Source organism: Bombina bombina, chromosome 1, assembly GCF_027579735.1.
Source record: "Bombina bombina isolate aBomBom1 chromosome 1, aBomBom1.pri, whole genome shotgun sequence".
In the NCBI taxonomy this organism is placed as follows: Eukaryota; Metazoa; Chordata; class Amphibia; order Anura; family Bombinatoridae; genus Bombina; species Bombina bombina.
Window position 1 is genome coordinate 626,372,457 of NC_069499.1, and position 16,793 is coordinate 626,389,249.

Consider the following 16,793-nt stretch of genomic DNA (forward strand, 5'->3'; position numbering starts at 1 on the left):
GGGACAGTATACACCATTTTTTATATATAACTGCGTGTAATAGACACTACTATAAAGAAGAATATGCACAGATACTGATATAAAAATCCAGTATAAAATCTTTTAAAAACTTTCACCCAGTGAAAGGGGCCAGAAAAAAAGGAACAGTAGAAATTCCACCCTCCCCTGCATATGAAAAGAAAGAATATACAAACAGGAGCCGCAGGAATCTGTAGACATCAGTATACAGCTAAAACTTTGGGGCTTTGTAAGGAGTCTGAAAATCAGCACAATTTTCTTAAAAATAAGCAAAACTTTATATTTTTACAAAATCACTCCCAGGTGGGCTGTATAAATGGATAATCTACAAAACATTTATGCAAAGAAAATCTAGTGTACAATGTCCCTTTAAAGAGAAATAAAATAAAAATAAAAATGAGGCACATTTCTGTTTGTGTTTGTAAGTATTGTTTTGTTAGTGTTTCCGGTTTGATGTGCGAGATATCTTGTATTGAGCACCTGATGCAACTATAAATTTTAATAGCAGGAACAACCTCTACTAAAACAGGGCTTGATGACAAGTGGAACACTAGAAGTAAACTTTTTGCGAGCGTCGGGTTGCACTGGTATTATGAGTTGAAAGAAAAAAGTTATTGCGCTCCCGCTAACCCAATGCGAGCAAAAAGCCGAACTTACAATATCACGCTTGCGATAACTTATTTCACCATAGAAGTCAATGAAGAAAAAAAACCTAATACCCCACTCTTGCGCAAACACTCTCATGATGAATATTTCACATTCTAATGTTCTTTACATACAATAACATGTTCTATTTATTTATAAATACATGTTTCTATATATAACTATCTATACCTAGATATACAGATATGATTTTATATAGGTATAGATATATACAGATATAAATAGGAATATCTATTTATAAATATATAGAACATATTCTGCTATGTGCAGAACATACAAATGTGAAAAATTTACAGTAAATACATAGTTAAATCCTTTATTAAATATGAATATTGCATAACCCATTAAGGACTAAAACTTGCCCAAAAGACCAGATAATTTTTAGCATTTTTGCCATCACTCCATTTCAACAGAATTTTTTTTTTATTTACCTATCAAACTATATTTTTTTTTTAGTAGACACCCAAGGTATTGATCTAGGTCCATTTTGGCATATTTAATGCTACCATTTTGCTGCAAAATACCATCATATTAAAAAATTTACTTTTTCACACACTTTGGGGTTCTCACTGAAATTATTAACATATCACTTGTGCAGTCATAACACAAATGGATGTAAAAGCTTCTCTGGGATCCCCTTTGTGCAGAAATGGCAGATATGCATGGCTTTGCCATTGCTTTTTAGTAATTCGAAGGCTACTAATAGCAGCTGCGCACCACACTACTGAAATTCCTGGCAGTTAAGGGGTTAATCGGGTAGCTTGTACGGTTAGGTTTAGCTGTACTGTAGAGATTACCCTCCCACCTCCTGTAGCCTATCTGATCTTAAAAAAAAAAAAAAAAATTCTGTAGTGTAGCTGCCCCACCTCATTCATCCAACCTCCCATCTCCAAGCAATCTTTCTCTCTCCCCTCTAATTCCCCCTCTCCACTATAGGGCCCCCCTCTCCCTCCTTCTCCCTACCTCCCTCCCGCTCTCAGTATGAAATTTTTCCTATAGTGTAGCGGTCCCTCCAGTTCCGCCCCTCCACCCACCCCCTTCTGACCCTGCCACAATATCAACGATCGGCACCACCGAGAGGTTCTCTCTCTGCATCAGTCTCTCTGCACTGCCAATCTCATGGGGCAAGCAGAAATAGCGCAATCTTGCAACTGCTAGTGAGATCGCGTCGGAAAGAGGCCCAGGACAGCAGAGCCGTATTTTTATTAGATGGTGTTATTATGGGTGTAACTATACTTTGTAGTGCATTTTCTATGTGTTTTGTGCAACTTTTATGTTTCACGAAACAGTTAACCAGAGCTCTGATGTCAGTAATCATTCTAGCACACTGGTTTTCAAACCTGTTCTCAGGCCTTCCTAACAGGCCACATTTTAAAGGTATCTGAACTGGAGCACAGGCTAAACAATCAGCTGATTAGTAAACCTGGTTATTTTACCTGTTCTCACCCAAGGTAATCCTGAAAACCTGGCCTGTTGGGGAGGCCCGACGACAGGTTTGAAAACCAGTGCTCTAGCGTAAATTGTGAGTGCGCTCAAGCGATCGTGTTTACTTTCAACTTGTAATACCAGTGCAATTTAACCTGCGTGCTTTTGCTCCACTCGTAATCTGGCCTAAAATGTCATAATTTTTTATGAATTATTTCTAACTAGTCCTAAAGTCCGTTCACATGGGCCATTTTTTGCAGTACAGCGGTCCCACCCCTTGCTCTCTCTCTCCCCCTCTCTTTTGTGCTCTCCCCCTCTATTTTGTGCTCTCTCCCCCTCTTTTTTGTGCTCTCTCTCGCTCCACCTCTCTTTTGTTCTCTCTCTCTCCCCCTCTCTTTTGTGCTCTCTAGCTCCACCTCTCTTTTGCTCTCTCTCTCCCCCCTCTCTTTTGCTCTCTCTGTCCCCCATCTCTTTTGCTCTCTCTCCCCCTCTCTTTTGCGCTCTCTCCCCCTCTCTTTTGCACTCTCTCCCCCTCTCTTTTGTGCTCTCTCCCCCTCTCTTTTGCGCTCTCTCCCCCTCTCTTTTGCGCTCTCTCTTGCTCGACCTCTCTTTTGCTCTCTCTGTCCCCCCTCCCCTTTGCGCCCTCTCCCCCCTCTCTTTTGCTTTCTCTCCCCCTCTCTTTTGCTTTCTCTCCCCCTCTCTTTTGCTTTCTCTCCCCCTCTCTTTTGCACTCTCCCCCCTCTCTTTTACGCTCTCTCTCTCTCCCCCCTCTCTTTTGCATTCTCTCTCTCTTTTGGGATCTCTCTCTCTCCCCTCTTTTGCACGCTCTCTCTCCCCTCTCTTTTGCACTCTCTCCCCCTCTCTTTTGCGCTCTCTCTCCCCCTCTTTTGTCCGCTCTCTCTCCCCCTCTCTTTTGCGCTCTCTCTCTCCCGCACTCTCTATTGTGCTCTCTCTCCCCCTCTCTTTTCCGCTCTCTCTCTCCCCGCTTCTTTTGCCCGCTCTCTCTCCCCTCTCTTTTGCGCTCTCTCCACCTCTCTTTTGCACTCTCTCTCTCTCCCCCCTCTTTTGAGCACTCTCTTTCCCCTCTCTTTTGTGCTCTCTCCCCCTCTCTTTTGCCCGCTCTCTCTCTCTCCCCTCTCTTTTGTGCTCTCTCTCCCCCCCTCTCTTTTGCACTCTCTCTCTCCCACCTCTCTTTTGCTCTGTCTCTCTCTCCTTTTTTGCTCTCTCTCTCTCCATCCCTCTCTTTTGCTCTTTCTCTCCATCCCTCTCTTATGCTCTCTCTCTCCCCCCTCTCTTTTGCTCTCTCTCTCTTTCTCCCCTCTCTTTTGTTCTCTCTCTCTCCCCTCTCTTTTGCTCTATCTCTCTCCCATCTCTTTTGCTCTCTCTCCCCCCTCTCCTCTGCTCTTCCCCCTCTCTTTAGCTCTTTCCTATCTCTCTTTGTCTCTCCCCCTCTCTTTCTATTTCTCTCCCTTCTCTGTTGCGCCGACGCGCCCGGCAATGCCCCGTCACGCCCCTGACATGCCTGGTCCCGCCTGGCCATGCCCACGGTTCCGCCGACCACGCCCACGCTCCCGCTCGGTCAACTTTTGCAGAAAACAGCATGGATTGTCAGGTAAGGCCAGGTATGTTTGTCCTTGTGCTGTCTCTACTGCGCATGACAGCTTCGGACAAAGATACTTGGCCTTTTATATATTTCTAATAGACAGCTTATAGGGACATTAAACCAAAACATTTTCTTTCATGATTATTTCATGATTCAGATAGAGCATACATATGTAAACAACTTTCCAATTATTTTTTTTTTTAATAAATTTTGCTTCATTCTCTTGGAATTCTTTCTTGAAGGAGCAGCAAAGCATTTCTGGAAACTAGCTGAACACATTGGTTAGCCAATCACAAGAGGCATATATGTGCAGCTACCAATCAGTAGCTAGTTCCCAGATCCTGAGCCTATCTAGACATACTTTGCAACTAAGGATACCAAGAGAACAAAGCAAATTAGATCGAAGAAGTACATTGGAAAGTTGTATAAATTTGTGTGCTCTCTCTGAATCATGACTATTTTGGGTTTCATGTCTCTTTAAAGAGGAAACTTTTTTTTTTTACATTATATATATGTTTGCACTCTCCAGCAGGGAAAGCAGAAGTAGGCTGTGTGATTATCTTTAGCCACACTAGTTATAACAGCACAGTTATGTTTCAATTCACCCAGGAAGAAATCAAGTCTAGGCCAATGTGTGAATGGAAGATGGAAGAATGATGTCTGATCCGCATGTCCTGACATCTCAATAGCATTAGTAAAAGAAACCCGATGATTTTTGCAGAAAAATAATTTTTTTTTAGGTCAGAAAATTAAAGGGCAACATTTTATATTTATATACATATTTTTTAAAGGTTATAAGGAAAAAGTAAAAAAAACTAAATTTATGTAAGAACTTACCTGATAAATTAATTTATCTCATAGTAGCAAGAGTCCATGAGCTAGTGACGTATGGGATATACTTTCCTACCAGGAGGGGGGCAAAGTTTCCCAAACCTCAAAATGCCTATAAATACACCTCCCACCTCACTCATACTTCAGTTTAATGTATAGCCTATAGAAGTGAGGTGTAAAAAAAAAAAAAAAGTAAAAAGCATACAAAAAGGGGAACTGGAAAAAATAATGCATCATCAAAGATGTAAGAAATGTCATGACTCACGTCACAACAAACGGAACCTCCATGCCAAAAATAATCACGCCAAGATTGACGCAATAAATAGAAGCATTTTGCGTCATCTCAAGCCTAATTTGCCCGCGAAAATTTGAAAAAAACAAGACCAAAGTTACAACTAGCTGGAACCCCAAGTAAGAAAAAAATTACAAAATTTCTCCCAAAACATAATTTTCCATGCTGAAACTTAGACTGCAAAGGTAAATAAACATAGACCTGACTCATGGCAAATATATGCGATATATATTAAAAATTTAAATATAAAGTGCCAAACATAGCTGAGAGTATCTTAAAAAGATAGATACTTACCTGAAGACACCCATCCACATATAGCAGACAGCCAAACCAGTACTGAAACATATCAGCAGAGGTAATGGTAGAGGAGTATAATGTCGATCTGTAAAGGGAGGTGGCAGATGAATCCCCACAACCGAATTTACAGAGAAGAGCTTTAGAATTAGACTTGTGTGTGGCAGAAACATTTGTTTAGGTTAGTTTCGGATCAATTTAGATGTTTTTGAATTTAGTTTTCGGATGGATTCGAATTCGGATACATTCCAATGCAATTGTTTCAGATTAATTCGGATTCAATCGGATTCGAATAAATTCGGATGTATTCAGTTCGGATTCAATTCGTAAATTAGGAAGTTCGGTATGTGTTAGGTGGGATTTGCTGTGTATTATACTAGTATTATGTACTGTATTAGGTGTAACCCATAGCAGAGTGATATAACCTAATATACACAGGTGAGTGAGAGTTCAAGGACTGAGCGGTAAGGTCTATATGGGAACACACAGGAAATATTGCGTCGGCGCCTCTCCCGGCACAAACCCAGACCTGCAGACCAAGCTGCCTGTTCCAGGTATACAATAAACAAAGAAACTTTTCCTTATAAGTTGCTCCCAGACCAAAAATGTCCATTATTTAAGTCACAACACAGACTCATGAATCAAAGTAAAGCAAATTGATCATACCTTTATTATGGCATGTCGGACAAACACTCGGCAAATACTAGCGGTGTGACTACCAGGAGACACAGGTGTGTGGAGTGTGACATCATCTGACGCGTTTCACGCCCTTCTGGCGCTTTGTCAAAGATGTGGAGGTGTGTGTGATTAGCATACTTTTAAATGGTTATCTGAAAAACTCCTCCCTTGATGTGATGTCATAGTAGCAAACAGTGTTTTCAAAATTGTTGATACATATATGAGATAAAGTGTGTTGAAAAGTGTTAATAAGTGTATATTTTAATTGGAGCACATTACGTGTATTAAATTAAAGTGAGTTACTATTTAAAAGTTTATTTTTAAAAAAACAATAACTTATGGTGCTATGCGGCTCTTAAATATTTATAACCAATAACAAAGAACAAAAGAATTCCTATAGTTACATTATACTGTATTCGTTCTGCTGGAATTTCACTGCAATAATATTTTTTGGTTACTATTGTAATGCATTGATATGTGCGGTTGTTCTTTTGTTTCTAAAAGTTCTAATACTTTTTCTATATAGGCTTTAACACCATTTCGGTTTTACGTTTGTCTGAAATCTTGTCAGTCTTATTATTAACCCCTTCATCACTATTTAGAATTGGTACGTTATGTGTATCTCTACTTTATAAAAGTTTGTCTTGTTACTTCACAGGGTTAACTAGGTATATTAGAGCCGATAGTTCATATCAACACTAAAATATTACAATACTAGAAGTTGTATACTTAGTGTGAATAGACAGTTTTTAAACTTTACACCTGATTTGTAAATTATCGATTTAAATTGTTATATATCATTCTTTAATATTGAATCCATTTTAATATTAGTTTCACTACATGGATATAGAAACCTGCATAATGTTCTTTAGAATTAGTAATGGTATTTTTATATATTGAGGTTTTCAAGGCATAAACACAGAAAGAATGTGAAGTGGATGGGCAGATATTTGGGGAGTAAACAAATATTCTTCAAATAGTTTAATACTACTACAATTATCTGTTCTTTGATTTTTGATTATTATTTGATTTTTATATATTAATGTTTTAATTCCCTTGATACAGGTCTAGATTCCATCTGGAGTTTATTCATTTTGGCTCTTTAGTTGCTAGTTTAAATATCCACTTTGCCTCTCTATCCAATAATTTCCTAAATCTATCTCCTCCTCTCTTATTAGCTGGAATAAAGTCAATGGCTTGGAATTTAAAGGCTGTTTTGCTTTCTTCAGTGGTTATTCTATGATTAGCATAGTGTTTAGCTACTGGTGTTTTGGGTGGATCCTTTTCTAATGATGTCAAGTGCTCTCGTATTCTGTCCTTCAGAAAACGACTAGTACAGCCTGTATATTGTTGTCTACAAATTTGGCAAGTTATTAAATACACCACATATTTTGAACAACAATCTAGTCTATATTTAATATTATAGATACTATTATTTGCTGAGGATGTGAAAGTATTTGCAAGATGACAATGTTGGCATACATTACAGGGGTGCTTCCCACACTTGAAAAAAACTATTTTAGAGAGCCATGTTTCTTTAGACTTTATAGTAGAATTATTATAAACATATTGGATAACTTTACTTCCAATTGTTGGCGCTTTCCTGGATACAAATTTAACCCCATTTCCTAGGCATTTGTCTAGTTTTTCATCTAGTCTAAGAATTTTTAAATTGTTATTGACTATATTTTTGATCTGATTAAATTGTCTACTGTATTGTGTGACACAGAGTATGGTGTCACTTTTCCAATTTTTGGATACTTTGGATGCTTTATCGGTTTTATTAATTAGGTCTTTTCTCTTAATTTTTGCTATTTCAGCTCTAGCTTTCATGAGTTTATTTCTATCGTATCCCCTATTGGTAAGCCTGTGAACTAGACTTAATGAGTGATCTAAATAGTCACTATCATTGGTACATATCCTCCTAATTCTTTTTAGTTGTCCCTTAGGTATGGATTTAGTCGTATGGGTTGGGTGGCATGAATCAGCCCTCAAAATTGTGTTTCCAGAAATTTCTTTTCTGTACAGCTCAGTAACTATTTTTTGCTCTTTTGCCTTTAGCTGGATATCTAAATAATTTGCTTTGTATTTGTCGGTTTGAAAGGTAAAACTTAAGTTTAAATCGTTAGTATTTAAATACTTCACAAATTCTTTGCATTGTTCACTGTTCCCACGCCAGATAAACAGAAGATCATCTATGAATCTGGCGTAGAAATCAATGTGACACCCATACACATTACCTTGTCCAAAAATATAGGTGGCTTCAAACCAGCTTAGAAACAAGTTAGCATACGAGGGGGCAAATTTTGCCCCCATCGCAGTGCCACATGTTTGCAAGTATAACTTAGAGTCAAAAATGAAAAAATTGTGTGTTAACAGAAAGTTTACAGCCTCCACAATAAATTCAATTAGATCTGATGAAAAAGTGCTTTTCAATAAAAGATGGTATTCAATTGCTTTCAGCCCTAGTTCGTGCGGTATGCACGAATAAAGGGAAGAGACATCTACAGTAAGCCACATATTATTATCATTCCAAGTTCTATCTTCTAGTTTTTGTAGTACATGGGTAGTATATTTAATGTACCCTGGTAATGTGTGGACAAAAGGCTGTAATATATTGTCTATCCATTCTCCTAGTTTTTCTCCTAGGGACCCCACCCCAGATACTATGGGTCTACCTGGTGGTGAGGATGGATGTTTATGGATTTTGGGTACAATTCTAAAGTTAGCAATAGTGGGGGTAGGATTGTACAAATAGTCACACAATTTCTGATCTAGGATACCCAAATGTTTGCCCCAGTCTAGAAGTTTGCCCAATTGTTCTAGATATTTAGTAGTAGGGTCACTGGTAAGAAAAGTGTATGTATTAGTGTCATTTAACTGTTTTATTGCTTCAGCATAGTAATCTTGTTTGTCCTGTATAACAATGGATCCACCCTTGTCAGCTGGGGTTATTGTAATAAGATCGTTGTTTTGTAGATTTTTAAGGGCTAATTGTTGTTGTCTTGTTAAATTTGTTCTATTTTTACATTTGATACTTTGTTGTGCTTTAGTTTTTTCATATAAATCTACCAATTCCTTATGTGTTTTCTCTTGAAACATATCTATGTATTGGTTCCTAGATTGTATAGGATAAAATGTAATTTTGGATCTTAATGTTTTGTTATATTTCTTGTGTGTTTGTATATGTTCAACCTCCCTCGTTGACTCAGCTGCCATTGCCTCTAACATATTAACAGTTTGTAAATCTACAATAGAAAATTCATCTAGATTACAGATGCTAGGCTTTGTCAGCTGAGCAAGTGTTTCGTTTGTTAAGTGACTACTTGTGGAGTTGTCTGCATTGTTAATGTTTTCATTTTTATCAAAATGACATTTCAAAACAATTTTTCTAACTAGACAATTAATGTCAGTAATAGTACGAAATAAGTCAAAGTCCGTAGTTGGAGCAAAGCCTAGTCCTTTTTCCAGGACTTGTTGTTCTGGCCTTGTTAGACAATGTGAAGATAGATTTACTAATGTCCGTATCTGGTTGACATCTTCTTCTTTACTTGTTGAGTTGGTTTGATGCACTTTTTTTGGAACCTGGGTATTTTCCTCTTCATTTTGTACATTTTTGGCTTCACTTCGTTGTTTTGTCTTAGGCCTTGCTCCTAGATCTTTTCGTTCTGTTTGCTGTTCTTCATTTTCAGAGCTGGTTGAGCTCTCCGGTGACCCTTCTTTTGGGGTAGAGGTTGTATCACTATGGATAGAAAAATTTGAGTCTGAGTGATATAACCTAATATACTGTACAATACTAGTGTAATTGTGATTAGTCCGTGGCTATCCGAATGTAACAAATAAATCCGAACTAATTCGGATTTATTAGTTAGTTTCGGAATACGGTAATTCGGAAATTCGAATCGATCCGAAGCTCCAAATTTGACAAATTCGTCCGAATTTTGATTTGGAATGAAACAAAATGCACATGTCTACTTAGAATAGATTTCCCATAGGTGAAAACATGCCATCATCAGGCAACACTGTACTTTGAGAGGAACTGGGCTTCAAAATGCTTAGAAGCGCCTTTCACAGAAGAAATCAAGCACAACTTGCTTCACCATCCTCCAACGAAGGCCAAGTTTGTAAAACTGAGGTATGAGTGAGGTGGCAGGTGTATTTATAGGCTTTTTGAGGTTTGGGAAACTTTGCCCCTTCCTGGTAGGAATTTATATCCCATACGTCACTAGCTCATGGACTCTTGCAACTTACATGAAAGAAAAAACTGCCTACCTTTCTTTTATAAATGTCTTGCAGGTGTCCCTAGCTGCAAAAGGAATTAAGAAAAAAAGCAAAACATTGTATCACAACAAGCAGTACAAAATACCCGCCTTTGAATCAACAGTGCAATTGGGGACAACATTTCACTATCCCATGCTAGCCCTAATTACTTGCAATTCTTAAAGGGATGTGAAACCCATTTTTTTTTTCTTTCATGATTCAGATAGAGTATACAATTTTAAACAACTTTCCAATTTGCTTCTGTTATCAATTTTGCTTTGTTCTCTTGGTATCCTTTATTCAAGGAGCAGCAATGCACTACTGGGAGCTAGCTGAACACATTGGTAAGCCAATGATAAGAGGTACTACATGTGCAACCACCAATTAGCAGCTAGCTCCCAGCTTCTTAATGTTACTTATAATTTCTGTTTGTATTTTATTCTATGTGTGTATAGAAGAATATGTATATATATATATATATATATATATATATATATATATATATATATATAGTTGAAATTTTTGAAAGTTTTTTATAGTCAAAAAATGATATGTTCTTATTCCTTAAAGCATGTAATTTTAATACTAGTAATCCTGCAATGCTTAAAGTACCGTTTAGGAGCAACAGAGCACTGCTGGTCCTGAGCAGACATAAATGCTAACCACAATCAGCCGCTGACGTCACATGACCCGGCTGTGTGACTAACTGCTGATTGGATGACTGTCAATTCCACCCGAGGACCAGCAGTGCTCTGCGTCTACTGAGCAGTACTTTAATTATGTGTTTATCCCCTCTGCATGGGTTAAACACATAACAAGGCAGTGTCACTGGTTTTAAGATTACATATACAAATGAATTACAGCATGTAATGTTTCATTGAACTGTTTCAATGCTAAACACAGGTGCGTGTTATTTTGTATTCCATGAAGTAAGCATGTTAGTTTTGTTGGTACTCTCAGTAGTTGGAAATGCTGAAAATTTGAAGTACATTGGTTGAGTATTTGGGGATATATTAAATGTTGAATGTAAGGTGCATTTCAAACAAACAGCCAAACCTACATATAAAACTACTGCACCAACCTGTATGAAATGTGGCATACCTAGAAATGTAGTTCTCTAGTAGGTGTTTTTTTCGGTGAAACAATGAGCAGTGGATGGCTAAACATTAAAGGGACAGGAAACCCCAAAATGTTCTTTCTTGATCTGGATAGAACATACAATTTTAAACATCTTTCCAGTTTACTTCTATTATCAAATTTGCTTGATTCTCTTGTTAACCTTTATTGAAGGAACAGCATTGCACTACTGGCAGCTGGGTGAATACATCTAGTTAGCCAATCCCAAGAGACAAATATGTGCAGGCACCAATCAGCAGATAATACACAATAGTGTAGGATATGTGCATATTATTTTTCAACAAGGGATACAAAGAGAACGAAGCACATTTGAAAATAGAAGCAAACAGAAATAGCACAAAACTATGTGCTGAAGAGCAAACAAACACCAATATTGCAAGAAAATATCTCAAAATAACATGAAGATAGTAATAAAAATCATTCAAAGTCAATATAAAATTAATGTCCAATAAACATTAAGGGGCATATTTATCAAGCTCCATACGGATGTCCTGTGTTTCCGGCGAGCTTTCAGGCTCGCCGGAAACAGAAATTGTCAAGCAGCGGTCTAAAGACTGCTGCTCCATAACCTGTCCACCTGCTCTGAGGCGACGGACAGAAATTGTCAGAAATCAACTCGATCGAATACGATCGGGTTGATTGACATGCCCTGCTAGCGGCCAATTGGTCGCGAGTCTGCAGGGGGCAGCATTGCACCAGCATTGGTTCACAAGAACTGCTGCTGCAATGATAAATGCAGACAGCGTATGCTGTCGGCATTTATCGATGTGCAGCGGACATGATACGCTATAGGGTATCATGTCCGCTCTCACCATAATGAATAGGCCCCCAAGATACAAGTGTTACTTATTCATATGTGGTCCTGGCTGCCATGGACAAGATCAGGTGCACACAACCTCAATCGTCCCACTGTGCCGTAGTGACTGAAATCCAGGTGTGGCAAATGTCCTCCAAAAAAGTTACAAGTGAAAGTAGAAGCAGAAAAGCTATTTGACTCATAACGCAAAACTCATAATCTAGCTGTATGTGTTTAAAGGGATAGGAAAGTGAAAATTAAACTTGCATCATTCAGATAGATCATGTCATTTTAAGACCTTTTTAAATTACAAGTGAAAGTAGAAGCAGAAAAAGCGCACCCCTTTTCAAGGTAGTATTTGTCACAATTTATTCAGACACACATGATACAGCTTATATTTACTAGACCTTATTAGGTCTAGTAAGTGCAAGCTGTATCATGAGGGTGTGAATAAATTGTGACAAATACTACCTTGAAAAGGGGTGCGCTTTTTCTGCTTCTACTTTCACTTGTAATTTAAAAAGGTCTTAAAATGACATGATCTATCTGAATGATGCAAGTTTAATTTTCACTTTCCTATCCCTTTAAACACATACAGCTAGATTATGAGTTTTGCGTTATGAGTCAAATAGCATCGTTATGGCCCATAACGCTGCTTTTTCCCTAACGCTGCTATTACAAGTCTTGTTGGTATAGGTGTACCGCACACCTTTTAGCCAGTCACGCAACGTCAGTACCGCACTTTAAAAAAATTCCCTTTTCAATGGGACTCCCATAGAGCAGGTATTAGTAGTTTGCCTGGGAGGCCAAAAAGTGAGCGGTACACTCCATAACCACAAGATCTGTAACGCCATCTAAAGTCAGTAGTTATGAGTTTTATGCTACAAAGCTGTAACATAAAACTCAAAGTACACTAAACACCCATAAACTACCTATTAACCCCTCCCGCATCACAAACTCTATATTAAATTTATTAACCCCTAATCTGCCGCTCCAGATATCGCCGCCACTATTAAAATGTATTAACCCTTATTCCGCCGCTCCCCGACATCGTCGCCACTATAATAAAGTTATTAACACCTAAACCGCTGCCCTCCCGCATCGCAAACACTATTTAAATATTATTAACCCCTAATCTGCCGTCCGCCCACACCGCCGCTATAATAAACCAATTAATTCCTAAACCGCAAGCCCCCCACGAGATATACTAAAATAAACTGTTAACCCCCCTAAACTGAAACTCCCCACAACGAAATATACTATTATAAACCTATTAACCCCTAAACCGAAAGCCCCCACAATAAAATATACTAAAATAAACTATTAACCCCTAAACCTAACGACCCCCTAACTTTATATTAAAATTACAATTTCCCTATCTTAAATTAAATTAAATCTTACCTGTCAAATTAAATAAGTTAATTTTAAACTAACAATTAAACTATTATAATTATTAAACTAACTACCAATTAAATTAAACTAAACTACACATTAAAAAATCCATAACACTACATACAAAAAGTATCTAATTACAAAAAAAACAATACACTAAATTACGAAAAATAAGAAACAAATGATCAAAAATAAAAAAGAATTAAACCTAATCTAATAGCCCTATCAAAATAAAAAAGCCCCCCCCCCCCAAAAATAAAAAAACCCCTAGCCTACAATAAACTACCAATGGCCCTTAAAAGGGCCTTTTGTGTTCCAATCAGCCACTAGGATTAGAGCTGCTAAAATCCTTTTGGCTGTTCCAATCAGTCAATAGGATGAGAGCTCAATCCTATTGGCTGATTGGAACAGCCAATAGGATTTTAGCAGCTCTAATCTTATTGGCTGATTGAAATATTTCAGCAAATAGGAATGCAAGGGACGCCATCTTGGATGACGTCACTTGCATTGAAGTTCCAGTTCATGGCGGCGACCGTATGAAGAGGATGCTCTGCGCCGGATGTCTTCAGGATGGACCCACTCCACGCCGGATGGATGAAGATAGAAGATGCCATCTGGATGAAGACTTCTTGCTGCATGGATGAGGACTTCGCCGGCTGGATGAAGATGGAAGAGGCCGCCCGCATGAAGACTTCTTGCCGCATGGATGAAGACTTCTTGCCGGCTGGATGGATCGTTCAAGCGGGACTTCAATAACTGTAAGTGGATTGTCGGGGGTTAGTGTTAGGTTTATTTAAGGTTTTTTTTGGGTGAGTTTTATTTTAGGTTAGGGTCTGGGCATGTAAAAGAGCTAAATGCCCTTTTAAGGGCAATGCCCATACAAATGCCCTTTTCAGGGCAATGGTTAGCTTAGTTTTTTTAGATAGTTATTTTATTTGGGGGGGTTCGTTGTGGGGGTGGTGGGTTTTACTGTTGGGGGGGTGTTTGTATTTTTTTAAAAGGTAAAAGAGCTGATTTCTTTGGGGCAATGCCCCACAAAAGGCCCTTTTAAGGGCCATTGGTAGTTTATTGTAGGCTAGGGTTTTTTTTTTGGGGGGGGGGGATTTTTTTATTTTGATAGGGCTATTAGATTAGGTGTAATTCTTTTTTATTTTTGATCATTTGTTTCTTATTTTTTGTAACTTAGTGTTTTTTTTGTAATTTAGTTATTTTTATTTTTAGTAATTCTAGTGTTTATTTTTTTGTAATGGTAGGTTTTAGTGTAAGGCACGTTAGGTTTTATTTCACAGGTAAGTTTGTATTTATTTTAACTAAGTAGTTATTAAATAGTTAATAACTATTTAATATCTAGTCTAACTAGTTAAAATAAATACAAACTTACCTGTGAAATAAAAATAAAACCTAAGCTATCTTCAATATAACTATTAGTTATATTGTAGCTAGCTTATGTATTATTTTACAGGTAAGTTTGTATTTATTTTAAAATAGTTATTATTTAGTTAATAATTGTAACTTTAGTTTATCTGTATTTTAATTCTGTTAAAGTTAGGGGGGTTATGGTTAGATTTAGGGGTTAATATAGTTTAATTTAGCTTGTTGTGATGTGGGGGGCTGGTAGTTTAGGGGTTAATAGGTTTATTTAGTTAATAATCTTAAATTTAATTTAGCTATATTTCTATTATGTTAAAATTAGTGGTGTTAGGGTTAGGTTTAGGGTTACATTAGGGTTACGTTAGGGTTGGGGTTAATGGATTTATTTAGTGGTAGTGATGTGGGAGGTCAAAGGCTTAGGGGTTAATAACTTTAGTACAGTGGTGGCGACATCGGGAGCGGCAGATTAGGGGTTAACAATTTTATTTAGGTAGCGGCAATATCGGGAGCAGCAGATTAGGGGTTAATAACTGTAGGCAGGCGTCAGCGATTTTGGGGGCAGTAAATTAGGGGTGTTTAGACTGGTGGTTTATGTTAGGGTGTTAGGTTTAAACGTAACTTTTTATTTCCCCATAGACATCAATGGGGCTGCGTTACGGAGCTTTTCTTTCCGTGATCGCAGGTGTTAGACTTTTTTTTGCCGGCTCTACCCATTGATGTCTATTGGGAAATCGTGCACGAGCGCGTCAAAGCAGCACATGTATTTGGGTGCGGTATGGAGCTCAACGCCACCATATTGCCCGCGGAAGCCTGCTTTTTTTAAAACCTGCAATAGCAGCGCTATAGGGAGTTGAAATAACGCCGCTTTTGTGGCGGTCGTTAAAATCCCTATAGCGCTCAAAACTCGTAATATAGCTGTTTGAGATTAAAATATAAAAAGCTTAATTATGCATAGTAAAACAATTTTGCAAGATACATTCTAATGCCAATCTTCTTATAACATTCAGACACTGCTGATATACTAATCTAAGACTATAGAACAATACTGTAATTTTAAGGTATTTACTGCCCCTTTTATACATTCTAAGTAACAACATTGACAGCAGAGGATTGTGGGAGTTGAAGTACCAGATACTGGTCTGTATGGTGATGTCACCTGTGAGACATTGCAAACCTGCAATGGTGTGCTGATACCTGAATGTATATTTATGAGCGGACTACAAATGCACATCTTACACATATACACAGTGCACACACACAGTACTCACTCACAGTGTACTCATACTACACTTACACACACACTTAGTGGCAGTTCAATAAATATTTTTGATGGGGGACGAACATTCCTTGGTGGAGTCACAGATCCATGGGTGGGGACAGGGAGGGTGAAGGTGTTTTTATGGGCCTTTCATGGGCAGGATCAGGGCAGGGGGAGGTGGAGTCACGTGTTCTGAGGGCAGAGACAGATGCTCTGGGAGTGTGGTTAGGCAGTTCAGGGACAGGGAGTAGAACTGTTACCTTTTTACCCTCCTCACCAACCCAATAGTGGAGAAAAATAGAAGACAGGGGATGCTTTGCACCCCTTGCTCCCTCTTATAACCACCACTGCTCACACTACACACGCTACACATTACACAAACACTGCACACATACATCACATCTCCAAAAAAAATACATACACATACATATATACATAAAAATATACATACACCCACATATATACATAAATAAATATACATACACCAACACATTCGCACATATACATAAAATATACACACACACGCATGTATAAATAAATAAATACATATAAACAGTTATATAAATACGTTTCACCCTATGGGCCGCCCCTTTACTCAAAGTGCCCTAATGTTTCCAAATGGCAGTAATACCAACTGTAAATGTGATTGTTTTGAGGGTGCATGTTCCATTTTAAGGTTGTAAGAAGTATGTGTTTAGAGTACATCACTTCACTAAAACATCCTACAGCACTGTGATCTAAATAAATAAATACATAAATAAATAAATAACATTTA